General features: G+C 59.9%; 1 protein-coding gene across 7 annotated transcripts in view; it reads right to left on the minus strand.

The window, feature by feature from the left end:
- The window catches only part of HDAC4 (histone deacetylase 4), a 270,948-nt gene that overhangs the window by 178,231 nt on the left and 78,136 nt on the right, over window positions 1-14,581 (minus strand). The gene's annotated exons all lie outside the window — the stretch shown is intronic.

The raw sequence follows: 14,581 nt of genomic DNA on the forward strand, positions 1-14,581 counted from the left end.
TGGGGGCAGCGTGCAGACATCTATGTGGGTGCTCAGCAGCTCCTTCTTCCAAGGCCACACGTTTGAAACCTCATAAGAAGATTTAAAACATCCACCAGCACCTTCCAGAAAAAGGGCCTCAGCTCCAGAGAGTCTGCCCAGCTCTGAACCCGGGCTGGGTGCCTCTGCAGGAGAACAGAGCCTTCACTCGAAGAGCTTCTCAGAGCTCTGCTCCCAGAGCCCAGTCCTGCCCAGGGGGCAGGGGTGCGAGGGGCCTGCTCCCCCCGCCGCGGAGCAGGCAGGCAGGTGGGCCCGGGCTCGGGGCTGTGCGGTGAGGCGCCCGGGGGCCCAGCAGCGCTGGCGGGGGCCCCCCCCAGTACACCTGTGCAGGCGGCCCAGCGAGCCCCGCCAGCCGCCCGGTAAACAAAGGGCTCTGGCTGCTCTTCAGGGCGAGGACAGAACCCTGTCAGCGTTTGTTGTTTGTTCGCAGAGTGACGCAAAGGCCAGCGAGGGCACCCGTGCTGAGAAGGGCAGGAGAGGATAAACACCTCCGGCCCGGAGCGCAGCAAGCACTAAGCCAAGGAACCTGCCGGGCCGGCCTGGACCAGAGCCCAGGCCTCCGCCGGTGCAGCCCTGGGCCCCACAGGGGCTGAGAAGTACAGGCCCCCCGCCCCTATTTAAAAATCTCTTTAGTTCCAGAAGAGCAGATAACAGGATCCTACCTGGACATTAAACAACGGGCCGGTCAAATAGCGTGTGCAATTCAGAACACCCCGATTTCCCTGCTGCCAGCTGGGGGGGGGGGGGCGGGTAACGAGAGAGGGAAGATACTGGCTTTGTAGTCGTCTTCTCTTTTTTTTGGAATGGGGTAGGGTGGAGGCAAGCTCCCAGGAGCCAGGAGGCCATGTTTCAGGTGGATTCTGAGAGCCCAAGAGCACTCAAAGCAGAGCCCACGTAGGGCACCCGGGAGGAAAGAGACCCTCCCAACCTAGTCGCCCTCCAAACAACAGGAAGAAAGGCCCTTTAGGTGCAGTTATACTGTGAAAAAATAATAATAATGAAAAGGAGCTGCACATCCCTCTAGAAATAAAACGGGGCTGACCGCCTGGCCTGCCCGCCTGGCCTGCAGGCCCCGGAGCCGCCACCAGCCAGCCCTGGAGACGGCTTCTCCTCAGAGCTTCCTTCCCAGAGAGTGTCCAGGCGCTCCCTGGGCTGTGGACCCCCCAGTCACAGACTGGAGGCGGCTGGTATTTAGGTTCCAGGGCCAGCCTTCCCTGACCAGCTTTTCAGGGAAGTAAGTGTAAGCACCTTGTAAGACCCTGGGTTCCAGAAAAGCCCATTTTAGAAGTGCCACCCTGCAACCCCCAGATGGCTGCGAACCCCTGTGGGTAGCTCCCACGCCCACAGAGACCAACTGGCAGAACAGGGGGCCACATGGGGCCTCAGACATGGGGCCTTGGCAAGTGGCTTCCGCAGCGCGGCCCTCCTTCTGCACCCAGAGCTGGGAAGACGGGTCCAGCAGGGGCAGGACCTGATGACAGCAGAGGTGCGGGACGGCCACAGGGGGGGCTGCGGGTTAGGACAAGCCAGTGGAGGAGCCCAGTGTCCCCAAGCATTCCCGTAAAGGGATGGCCCCATCCCTTCTAGTGAAGTGGCCCCACCACCACACAGGGCACACAGGGCATGACCACTGCTGCCCCCAGCCCACCGCCCTGACCTTCAGGCCCCAACCCTGCACGGAGACACCCAGACACACGGTCCAGGTGTGCATCCTAACACATCTAACTGGACAACGTGAACACCACGAGGGCAGGAACACCGGTGCCATCCTTCCCCAGGTGGCTTTAGTGGGAAAACATCCCACAGCAAGTGCCTGCGAGGCACCTGCGAGGGCGCAGGCGTACTGAAGGCAGCAGGAGGACCTGAAGCATCCAGGGCCAGTAGGAAAGGAATGCAAATTTACCAGAAGTCATTTCTAGAAAGAGCTGGGCCGTTGGAACCGTCCACCGCCCCCACTCCCACCCTCAACTTCCTGCCACAGGAAGAGCAGGTGCCCCCGCAGCTGGGGGCTGGTCACAGTCCTGCGCCCCATCGCCCCGCGGGCTCCAACCACCAGCCACACGTGGGCCCCCCGAGGGAAGGTGAGCGAGCCAGGCCCTAAGGCTGGGGGCGGGGAGCGAGTTGTGGGGGACTGTCCCTGCTTCCGGGGACAACAGCAGCCCCCAGCTCAGCTCTGCGCTTCCCAAAGGCTCCCCGGCAGCGGCGGGAAGGGTGACGGGGAACCGCAGAGGCAGTGGGCGCAGAGAAGGCTTAGAGAAGGCGGAGAGAGGAGACAGACTCTCAGGGGAAGAACAGCCATATCCAGGGAAACTGAGGAAGCGTGGAGGGTGGAGGGAAAGAGAGCAGTCCTGCAGACCAGGCTGCCCGGTCTCTTCTGGGAGGGAGGAGCAGTGGAGGGAACGGTTCATGACACAGAGCCGTGTCCACGGGCGCCCCAGCGTCCCCGTGGGCAGGGCTCCGGCGGAGAGCAGGGCTGGACACGAGGGGCGGCCGGGCTCCGGCCTCGGCATCTCCCTCAGGGACACCGTGAGCACCGCTGCTCACTGCTGGAGCCCCCGGGACAGCAGGGCCGGATACCTGTGCTCCTGCTCTTACCGCACAACCAGCCCGGAAGACTGCTGTCCAACAGCGGAGAAGGCGCCAGGCCGGCTCGGGGCCGCCGCCTCGCAGCACAGCTCACGTCGGGACCACTCGCAAAGGGTCCCCTCCTTACAGCGGCGGGCCGCTAGACACGAGCAGTGGGCGGGGGCACCAGACCAACGGTGGGGAGCCGCACGTCCTGTGACCTCCGGGGGCCGCGGGGCAGGCAGAGGGAAGCGGGGACCTCCAGGCTGACAGCAAACCACACATTCTGGGGTGACGAGGGTCCTGAGGCAGACAAAGGTGGGAGGAGGCAGGAATCTCCAGCGTCCAATGTGACTTTTGCTCACTATGCCCTCAGCACGATAGAACCAGCCTTGCAGGTTAGAAGTACTCGTCTTGCACCGACACTGATGCTTCTGATCCAGACTAAGGACAGACACCCCTCCTGCCCTGGGGAAGGTGGGCGAAAACCAGGAAACGCAACCCCAAACCCCTCTCTCCCCGGTGCACATTCAGCCTGTTTATTCCTACACCCCATACAGCCAGCTCGCCAAAGAAACTCAGGGCAGCTCCCACCGGAGTCCGCCCGCTCGCCCCCGGGAGCGGTCTTACCCCTGACTAATCCTCGCTTTGCTTTCTTGGCCTCTGTGTCTCGTCTCTGAATTCTTTCTGGGACGAGACAAGAACCTACTCTCCAGCAACACTGACAAGATAGAAAGATGATTATAGCAACTTTACAGTAAGCGCAAAGAGCAAAATAGCAAAATCTCACATCCATCCAGAAGCACCAGAGAAAGGACTGGAAAGACACTGACATGGCCACAGCGCTGACCATGGGTGACAGGGTCAGAAGAGGACAGTCTAAGAATGCTTTTATTCTCTTAAAAATGTCTTAAAATGAATAGTTCCCATCTTTACGACTAGAAAAGAACAAAGCATCACTGCTCGTGTGAAGAGAACTCTTGTCATAATTATTTTATAATCTGCTGCTGCTTTTGACGCTTGCACCTCCCTGAGGCTTTTCTGTTTTGTGTCTAGTTTACTGTTCCTGCTGAGTTTCATTTTCTTTCTTCAATAAAATGTCCTCACCCAAAGCAACAGCCACAGCAAAATCACTAGCAACGATTTTCCACGCGAGCAGACCTGAGAGGCGGCCATCCACGCACACAGCCCCCTTCTTTGTCAATCAGGTAAGGAGACGCTCAGGAACCGGAACCCAAGGACCCACATTATCCTTCTATGATGCTTCTCTGCTCTGTCGCAAATTCATTCCACTTGCAGCAGCTTTTTACAGGGCCCCTCGCTCCAACCCTTCCCTTAAGTAAGAGGCAGAGACGGGAGCTCAGGAGCTGCAAGTACGTCCTTTGAATGGACCCCAATCCAGAAGAGGACAGAACTGAGGAAACGCGCTCCCCCAACGCCCCCGTTTTACAGATGAGGCCACTGAGGTGCGGAGAGGCCGGGGGCAGCCCCAGGTCCCCAGGCAGGAAAGCACAGCCCCCGCGTGGGTGCCCGAGCGGCCTGGTGCCAGCGCCTGCCCCGGGTACCCTGCTCACACAGCCGGGAAGGACACGTTCCCTGGCACACGCATCACACACACACTAGCACATGTGGCACACTTGGCCGTAGGTGTGTCCCAGGCATGGAGAAGCCTTCATGGCCAGCCCTGGGGCAGGGTCCCAGCCCCACCGCCCTGCAGGGGAAGCCTGGCCACATCCTGCAGCACCACTGCCCAGAGCCACTGCCCAGACACTGCCCAGAGGTCTTCCCTCCCTCCTTGTCTCACTGGCTGTTGTCTTTTTTAAATGAAATGACCAGCTGAGCGCTGAGGCTTAGATTCTAAAGGTCACGGCATTTCCTGGGGCCTCAGACACACTGCAGGGCTTCCTGGGATCAGGGGCGCGACGCAGCATTTAAGAGAGCCCTCGGCATTTTGTTAGGACTAGCATTTACCTGCTATTAGAAAATTCTGGCTCTTTTTCTCAAACATCTGTCATGGAACGACAAACCCTGGCAGGACCTCCCAATGCCTCTGGGGACAGCGGTGCTTGTCACAGACCCAGACTCGAGACGGCTTCCAGGGGGCCCAGCACGGACCGAGGTGGTGGACACAGGACTCGGGGTTGCACCTGAACCGGGAGCCCCTCGGCAGCAGACACACATAGAAAACGCTGGATTCACGTCTGAACTGTGTCACCAGGCCCGTCCATACCAGATCATCTTGGAACTACTCGCTCTGACTTCCCTTGACATTCACTATTCAACTGCTCTTGCCAGAGAAATGAAACCGTGGACTAGGTGGCTTCCAAAAGATGCTCCCTGGGGCACAGGAAGAAAGGGACAAACTTCCACTTCTGTTTATTTTTAAATTTTAAAAAAGGAATTAGCTTTACACTACTTAAGATTAGGGCTGGGCTGTGCACTCACCAGTGTCCCTATCAGGGACACGGGAAGGCCTCCCTGGAAGTCAGGACTGGAGCCTCAGACGGCCCTCAGGGCCCAGGCCCCTCGCAGCCTTGGGGCTGACGGAGCCGCTGTGTCAGGCCTGCCGCAGCCGGGGTGTGTCCGCGCCCTCCAGCTTCCACAAGGAGCAGGCGCGTGCCCCAGCCCCAGCGGGAACGGGTGCCCGTAGCTTCATGGTGGCAGTGGTCTGCTCAGAGGACGGGCCTGGGAGGAAGGACCCCTCCCTGCCCAGAGCTGGGCCTGGCGCCACTGACCTGCCACAAACGAACCCCATTGCGGACGTGGGCTCAGCACGGGTGCCCGGGTGCCCAGGGCTCGGGCGAGCACCCCCGTCCGCGGCACGGGTGTGGCAGGGTCACCGCCTGGTGTGTGTAAAGCTCTGCCTTTATGCCTGTGTGTGGTGCACCGACGTCATCATTTCAGACACACGACAGCCCAGGCTTCAGACCAACGGCTCCGGAGCCCAGGCCCAGACCCCGCCAGTCAGTCCGTGCGACTGAGAGCCCATGGTCACCTGGCAGGGCTGCAGCCCCCACTGTCTGCCCTGTCCATCATCAGCTGGTGACGGTCCGTGGGTGCCAAGCCACACGAGCATCTCCAGACCTGCCCCACAGAAACCCGTGGAGACACCAGCCACCGTGGTTCCAGGCCTCACTCAGGACACTGCCCTCCTGCTCAGGTCCGCTGGACACAGGCCAGGCCAGGCCTGCTCGGGTGGCGGAACACAGACGCCACCAACATGGAAGAGACCTTGAGAAGACTGTGTTCACCCCTCCAGAACCTTGGAGAAAACTTCACCCCATAAGTGGCAGCTGATTCTCAGCACAGAAAAGTCAGCGGTGTCCTTCCAAGCAAGGAGCAGCCACAGCCCGTTCCACGGCCACTGCAAGTCCAGCCATCACGACCACTGCTGCACGTGTGTCTGCCCCACAGTGCTGTCCCTGGTGCCAACGAAAAGACCGAGGAAAGACAGGGACCAAGTAAAACATGGAACAGACACTCGTGTATCCTGGGTCTGCAAGTCTGCTGAAACCATAATGGGTCAGTGGACACACAGAATATTTACATGATCAAAAACACTCAAGACTGAAACATAAACAAGAAACACCAAACCAAACAATCCTCCCACCCTAACGCCTGGAGGAAGGCAAGCTCGGGGCCCAGCAGGCAGCGTCCGGGCATCCGGAAGCAGACAGGCCCGGGACCCAATCCCAGCTCCGTGACTGACCTGGCCAGTCCCCAGACAAACTGGGGCTGGCAGGCCACCTGAGCATCACAAGGGACGTTGACAAGAAGCTTCCAGAACCAGACTCGTAGTCAGAACCCGCGAACACGACAGCCCTCACATCTCAAGGGAGACTCTGGGTCCCCTTAAGCTCAAGTGTGTACGCTCTGCAAACACCCTAGAGGCCAAGTGCCCCGTCACCTCCGTCACTCGAGCTGACCGTCTCCGTGGGCTCAGTGCTCTCAGGGAAGCTCCTCGCTGACCCTCACGCTACCCCTAGGCCTTCGGGTCCGCCCACTGCCTCCTCGTCCACAGCTCCGCTTCCTCTAAACCCCAGTGAGCAGCACTCGGGCCGGCAACACGGACAGACGCTGTGCACGTTTTACAAAACCGCAGGTGAAGCCCACGTTCCCAGAAGCCAGCAGTGTGGACGTCGTCACCCTCACCCACAGGGCAGGATGCGGACGGCACTCACCTTCCTAGCACCACGCTTCACAGTCATTCTCACGCACGTGCCAAGAACCTCTCGTAGACTCAGTTTATCCGTGCCGTGTGATGAATGACATACGGAGTCAGTAAAAACCCCTCTTTGCCAAGTATTTACAGACTGGGACTGGGTGGCAGCCTGCCCCAGGAACAGTCCCCAATGTCAAAACGTCAGTGGTCCAACTTTTCCCTTTTAACAGCAGAAAGAATGGCTGCCGCCGAGCAAAGCCATTGCAGACAGGGTACCACACAGACGCTGCAAGTTCTCCCAGCCACGCAAGGGGAAGCCGGTGCGCAGCCTCACCCCAGGCAGAAACACGCGGGAGGTGGGCGGCAAGGCCGGCCGCGCGCTCACCCACGCCACCTGTAACAAGGTGAAGAGCAACATGCGCTTGCTGGCCAGGGACCCTCCAGCAGTGCACACGGCCGCAGGAGACAGCCCACTGAGCGAGAAGGCCCGGCCGGACCCAGAGCGAGGGCTGTCTGCACTGGCCGGCTCCCCGTGCGTTCGCAGACCCGGGCCAGAGAAAGCCCCACTGGGACGTCTGTTTGCCTGCATGTCCAGCGTCCTGTCCTGCTCCAGCCACCTGCCCCTGGCTGGAGCACAAGAGGGACACACCAGACCAGCCAAACCAGTGACGGGACACAGCTGGGACGGAGCGGACGGAGGGGAAGGGAGCCCAGCCCAGGGCAGGGGAAAGACGGAGACTCTGCCTCAGGACCCCCTGCAGTTGGGTCCTACGACCTTGTCTCAGGTCCATCAGTGAACCCCCAGGGCGCACCTCGGAGGCCAAACGGCCCCGCCTGGAACCATGGGTGGCCCTCACCGTGACACAAGGCTGCCACTGTACCACCTTCCAAACGGCCTTGAGAAGGACCCCAAATGCAGCGAGCTGCGCAGACTGCTCCTGGCAAATCTGTCCTATTCTGCCTCTGGCACCCTGCTGTTTACCCAACCGGGAAATTCAAATGCAGGAAGCCCTGTCTTCCAGCAGCGTACTCGGTGCTGGGCTGCAGGCCCCACTGGCCTCCTGGGCTACCAACACTGGAATTAACCAAAATGAAACAGAGTTTAAAGTTTGGTTCCTCAGTCGCACCGGCCCCACTGGAAGTGGGCGAGGGCCGCCGCGGCCGGGGCCGCCACACGTGCAGCTGTGGCTGGCCCCCCATCACACAAGTTCCTGATTCCAGGGCCGAGGAGGCCTCCTCTTTACAGAGCTGTCCTCGTGTCCAGTGTCCTTCCTCTTCCTGCAAGTGAGCAGGAACCCCCCCCAAGCCGAGGGACCCGACCCTGTCCTGCAAGCGTGGCCTGAGGGGACCGATTCCTGCCGAAAGGGCACGAAAGCAGATGTGGAAACAGCACACCCGTGGTTCCCAGAGAAGCCAGGGAGCTGCGGCCATGCCGAGCCTCCCTCTCCGGTTCTTGCAGACTTTCTCCTTCCTCCTTTTCCATGACTGCACGTGGCCTGATGCTGGGAGAAGCGAGGGAGGGGAGCACAAAGCCCACACTGCGCCCTGCCCCCCTGTCCTGGGCTGCCCAGAGGACGGGGACCAGTCTCCACAGGCCAGGCTTCTTCCTCACTCCCTCCTCCCTGGGACCATGCCTCCAGGTCCACTCGGACCCCTGCCAGCCCCCGTACAGAACCAGACCTGGTGATCGTGGGGCAGAGGCCAGAGCCCAGACGCCCAGCTCGGCCACAGAAACCGCCAGGCAGAAGTCCCCAGGGCCTTTGTGGGGGTCTGCTTCAGGGTCCGGGCAGGGCACAGCTCCAGCAAACCCACCTGCTCCAGTGAGACTGGTGCCCTGATCTGGCCGGCCCACACTCAGGGCTGGCCAGGCGGAGGGGAGGCCCCACCACAGGCCCAGGTTCCCGAGAACTGCTATCCCCGACGTACCTCCCAGGTAGCAGATCCAGAAAGAACCACTTCCCTCCCAGGAGGGGACCCGTGCACTGGTTCCGCCAAGTGCTGGGAACATCTCGCCCAGTGCTTCCCTCCTCCAGACACAGCCGCAGGAGCCCAGCCACCCCACACTGGGCAGAGACGCACCCGCCGGCCCGGCTCCAGGCCCAGCCTGCCTCTGCAGAGCCGGGGGCGGCAGCCCTGACCCTGCTGAGCCATTTTAAAGAGCATCCCTTTAGTTAAGCTGCAACCAAGGGAACCGTCTGGAAATGGCTCGCTCCCAGGAAGGGAAGCCATCTTATCCCCCCCATGGAGCCCCGCCTGGAAATGGCTTGCTCCCAGGAAGGGAAGCCACCTTATGCCCCCACGGAGCCCCGCTCAGGCTGGGCTCTTCCCCTGAGGGTCGGGCTGCACATTCAGGGCCCGAGCAGGACAGAGACCAGGAAGGGCCCCGAGGGTGGCACCAGCGCCAGAGACACAATCACCCTGTTGTCCTGAATGGCACCTGGGTGCCAGGGCGACAGCCAGACCCTCGGCGCATGGGACACCGGCCAGGCCTGTCCCCATGCATGGCCCAGCCCTGGGGACAGGGGCAGGACAGACACGAAGTGGTCTAAGGACAGGGCTCCCAGGAAGCCACCAGGGCTTGACGATCTGAAGTCGCTGTTTCGTACTTTTTATCTCCTGTATTTATTTTTGTCTTTCTCTGGTGCCTGGTTAAAATTTCACTTCCTCTTCTCATCAAGACCTGTCCTCTACTGTAAAGGGAAACATGTCCCATCCCTTTGCAACCATCCCAAACCTCTCCAGCACGGCCCGCAGGGCGCAGACCCTGCGGCGGACCCTGGGGGGAGGCCGGCGGCAGAGCCCCGTGCACTCCGCGAGCCGGATGAGCCTCAGGGAGCCCCGTCTGCTTTTCTGTTTACTTTCTCGCTACAGCTGTTTTGCTTTGTTCTCCTCTTGAAGTCACTTGTCATCACAACGCTGTCATCTTTTTTTTTTAACTCACAGTTGAGAAAACCAACCAGTTGGGTTGCTGCCTCCCTGATTGGCTAATCAAGCGAAAGCTTCAAGTCAGCCCTGAAAGCTGTCCGAGTCATTTGTAAAAACAGCTCATTCGTAAGAGTGCACCCTGCAGCCACCAGAGTCCTTGTTCCTCATTCTTAAAAAGAAGCTTCGGCAGTCACATCTCGTGCCGGAGATGCAGAGGGCCTCGCTCACGCACACGTCCTCCGGGGCAGGCCCAGGCCCCCCCGTCTGTGTCGGGGACTCAGGAGCCACTTGCTGCCCAAGGCCCTTCCCTGGTGTCCCCCAGATCTCAGCATCCGGCTCCAGCTCCTGCCCCACGGAGCGCCCCCGAAGCATCCATGCGCTGTGCCCTGCGGCCACCGCAGGCCCTCCCGGCCCCACCTCCCACCTCAGCCCCTCCCTGGCTGAGCACCCCAAGGCAGCACAGCCCAGCTCTGGGAGCAGACAGCCTGTACCCAACCCCCATCCCAGCCCGTGGCCGCTGACCCAGACAAGCCTCTCAGCCCTCTGAGCGTTCCTCACACGTAAACACAGTCAGCGCCGCGAACAAGCAGAGGGGCCCGGACGCCCGTAAGCCACGCGGGCCGGGGCAGGAGTCCCAGCCCAGCCCCTGGTGCGGGGGCGTCATCACCCGCCGGGAGGCTCAGCGAGCTAATAAGCCAAGCAAACCGGGCGCGAGCCTGAAACGTACCAGGCGGTGGCGCGGCGTCGCTTCCATCATTAATAACCTGAGAAAGCGGACGAACGCACCAGGCCCCACTTGCTGCCCAGGCTCCCACGAGGCCCAGACGGAACAACCAACATACGTGAAACCATCCTCAAAACTCAGCGGAATTCCTCGCGCACGTTGTTTAGAATTGTTGCTCCTTTTAAAGGCTGTTTTAAAAGAGGGGCTAGGCCCAAGGCGGAGTTTTGCACAGAAGACAACGTTCCCCTTTGCCAAGCTCCATAAACACCCGAGTCCTGTCAGGAGGCCCCCGGAGTCGGGAGCCCAGCCACTGGGCCAGCCCCCCGTGCCCGCCGCCACTGTGTAAGCGTCTCCTCAACTGTTCAACGGCGACTAGGAGCAGCAGTGCGAATGTCCGCCCACAACCAGGAGAAGGATTCCACGTGTGATTTTCTAAGTCAGCACAAAAATAAAAACAAAGCAAAACTATAAAAATGCACATGGGGGGAGGGCACAGCTCAGTGTAGAGCACTTGCCTGGCACACATGAGGCCCTGGGTTCCGTCCCCAGGACCGCCTGCAACTAACAAACAAACAAACCTAATTCCCACTCCCCTCCAAAAAACAAAAAACCCCTCTTTTTAAAATGCAAATGATTTGGAGCCACGATCTTCAGGGTGACCCCCAGGGGCCAGCGAAAGGGCATTCGGGAAGGGCAGCCTGGGGCACGTGGGGGACAGGCTCCCTTCTTAGCAAAACCTTTGTTTGCATAGGGCGGACACGCCCCCTGGCACGTGCTGAAAGCAGGAAGGGGTCCTTCAGTCTAAGCACAAACGACAAGTCGATCTGAGCAGCATGAACAGAGCCGCATCTGTCTGATGTTTTTGCCTGTTTTCTGACGGCAACTACAGTAGCCGAGTGGGCAGTCCTCGTGCGAGCTGGCAGCCCGGAGGCCCCCACGTGGGGCGGACGCCTCCGGGGCCGACACGGAGTCCGTGTGGCAAACCCTCTTCCTCTCACATCCTCTGGGTGATGGCAGGAATGTTCCTCGCTCCTTCCACCCCACAGCTGTGCTGAGCCTGGCTCGGTGCTGCACTGTGGGTCTGTGTCCCCTTTCCCGGGGAGTCGGAGTCTCCCTGAAGGCCACACGGAGGGCGCGTCGTCCCCACGTGCTGGGAGCCCACGGCAGGATGGCCCCACTTCTGCCCCTTTCTTTGTAGAAGCTGCTCTGTCAGAGCCGGGAAAGGGGCAAGGAGCCTTCTCTCTCTCTTTTTTTTTTTTTTTCTGTATTTCTGTATATAGAATGTTATTTCTGTATGAACTATTTGCAACAGAGAGTTCCAAAATTTCTTCTAGAAGTTTCCAGAATAAGTAAAAACTTGGTTTGGTTTTCAATCATGTTCAAATTATTTGCATATGTGCAGCTTAGTTTCATTTAGTTACCAAATTCTACCCATCCCTAGAGGAATGGGCTAATGCAACTTGTATTTCAAGTTTAAATATATGTACACACACACACACACACACACACACCTGAATTTGTACAGATGAACCTTAGCAAACACTCTCCTGATGCCCTTTACTAAACCCACGTGGGAGCACAGCTATCGCTGCCCTCGCTGGCCACGAATCTAAACAACATTCCGGCCGACCGCGGAGGCAGCAGGTACGGGAGACACCCAGCTGAATGCAGGGCCGCGGGCACATGCGACCCTACGGTGACCGCCCGGAGTGGAAGTGGTTCTTAGTGGTCTAGACGGCTCGGCTTCGTGTGTAAGTATTTAAATAGCTACTTGGTGACTGAAGATCTCAGAGGTGCTGCTGACCAGAGTCTGGCTTCTAGACACCGATGATGGAGCTCAGTTTATAGGCCCCTGGGTCTTTTCTGAACAAATTCCCGATTTCCACTTGTTTTCCTGCCGTGTCCCACTGCTTCGCACACTTAGAAGGCAGGAAAAGTTCAGCTCTTGGAGTGACTCCTAGGGCCCCTCAGTTGGACATGAGCCGCTGACCGGGATCCGAAGGGCAGAGACTGTAACTGAGGGTGCAGACATCCTGGTGGGCAGGAGGCCCGTTCACTGAGCGTCACCCCCGAGGCCAAACTCCTGTGTGATCACACGTCTGGGCCCCACACATGGCCTGTCCATAGCCATCCAGGCGGCTCTGACCACACCCCAGCTTCGTGGCCTGCGAGACCACCCTGCAAATTGTACACTGGAGAACAGGCTCTCCATTTAAAACAAGCCATTGGACTCGTGCTCAACATGAGGGCCGGCCGCTGGGGCAGGGCCCCCGCCCCCCGTGGGCCCCCCCGGGCCTGGCTGACAGCAGAGTCCGGCCCCAGCACCCTGGTTTTAAATGGTGATAAGAGGTGGGGTGGGGGCATAACTGCAAAGGCAGGACCCCCACCCCCTCCCCGACAACAGCTACTGACCCAGCCTGGTTTCCCACTCAGCCCCACACTGGGCAGGACTCTTCAGGGAGAGAACCTTCTGGAAGGAACACGGGGATCTCACCAGACCAGCCTGATGAGGGAGCAGCAGGGGCCGCAGGGGCCGCAGTCCTGGGGGTGGACCTGCCGATGGCCCTCAAGCCCACCCCAGCCTTCAGCACCCAGCGATCCCGAGGGCCAAGCCGTCAGGACGCCCCTCTCAGGCCAGGCCCTGCACACGCTGCTTCTTCCGGCCTCAGTGCCCAGAACGGGGTGGACACCCGACACAGAGGAGAAGCTCCCTGGGCGCACAGCCCGCTTCCAGGAATGGGCACCGCACCCTCGGCCGGGCGGGGGCTGGGCCCAGGACCCTCAGCCGAACGTGGGCTGTTTTTAGAAACATGAAAGAGGGGTCACATCTGGAAACAAAGCACCACGGAGCCTGAGGCCAAGATGACAGCGGCTGCCTAGCAATGTCCAGCGGCCACGGCCGTGACCCGGGGCGAGGGGCTAGATGGGCAGAGGAGGGCTGGACAGCGAGGCGCTGGGACCCAGGTCAGAAGGCCGCGCCCTCCGCGCCGTTTGAATGGCCCCCACGCTCACCTGCAGAACACAGCACTGCTGCCAGGACGCCTGGCTCTCAACAGCTCCTCAGAGCAGTCGAAGGGCAGCCCCGCTTGAGACGATGAGCACGCAAGCTCTGCTCACGTGGATGGCTTTCTAACAGCCGCATCTGGCCCGCCTGCCAAGCACCGGGGGCTGGAGTGTTTCAAGTTCTCGTTTAGAACGAGCAAAATGGAACGAGGGTGTTCGAGGGTTTCCCGTTCTCCTCCCAGGACCGGACGAAAGAACTGGCGCACACGTTACTGCAGCGTCACACTTTGTCCACGTCAGGGCCTCTGCCCTCCCTTCTGATGCTCACACGCAAACAGCACGCAGGCCAGCAGCAAACGCCCAGTGAGGCCCCACTCCACGAGCTGGATCCCAGCTGTGGGAGGACCTGGGCAAGTCGGTCACCCTCTCTGGGTCTGTTCCCTCATCTGTGAAATGGGGTCATAAAAGTTCAGCTCTTCGGAGACTTACAGCGTGGTTACGTACTGATAAACCCTTCCTACGTTGAAAATACTGTCAGTCGAAAACGCATTTAACCCTAACCTTACCGACTGAACACGACAGCTGAGCCTCCTCCCCTAAAGGTGCTGAGAACAGACGTTCGCCCAATCGGACACAGCCGTCTGACACGAAGCCTGTGTGACGGTGCGGCGTCGACTCTGGCGTGACTTACTAACTGCAGGACTGAGAGCGAAAAGCAGAATGTGGCCGCTGGGTCACTTGTTCACCTGGTGCCCAGCATGACGAGAGGGTGTCAGACCCACGCTGCAGCCCGGGAGCGGGGAAACACCCAAAATCCAAAGCGCGATTTCTACCGAACGCGTCACTCTCTCACGTCGCGAAGTCGGAAGGTCTTAAGTAGAACGCTCCTAAGCCGAGGGCCGCCTGTGTCCACTCACAGGGGCTCTGAGGGTCATGTAAGAAGCTCCACTGACACATAGCACAGCCCAGCAGAAGGCACTCCAGGAACACCAGCTGTCACTTCACGGACGAGAAAGCGAGAAGCCAGAGGGACGTCCGTGCTCAGGACAAGAAGGAGCCGAAACCCCCGTGCCTCACTGGGTTGGCTCCCTGGGGACACGGGTGACACCGTAACCCGGGCGGCAGTTAGCACAGACCTTGCTGATAAGAATGTGACACTCCCA

This window comes from Camelus bactrianus, chromosome 5 (genome assembly GCF_048773025.1).
Source record: "Camelus bactrianus isolate YW-2024 breed Bactrian camel chromosome 5, ASM4877302v1, whole genome shotgun sequence".
NCBI lineage: Eukaryota > Metazoa > Chordata > Mammalia > Artiodactyla > Camelidae > Camelus > Camelus bactrianus.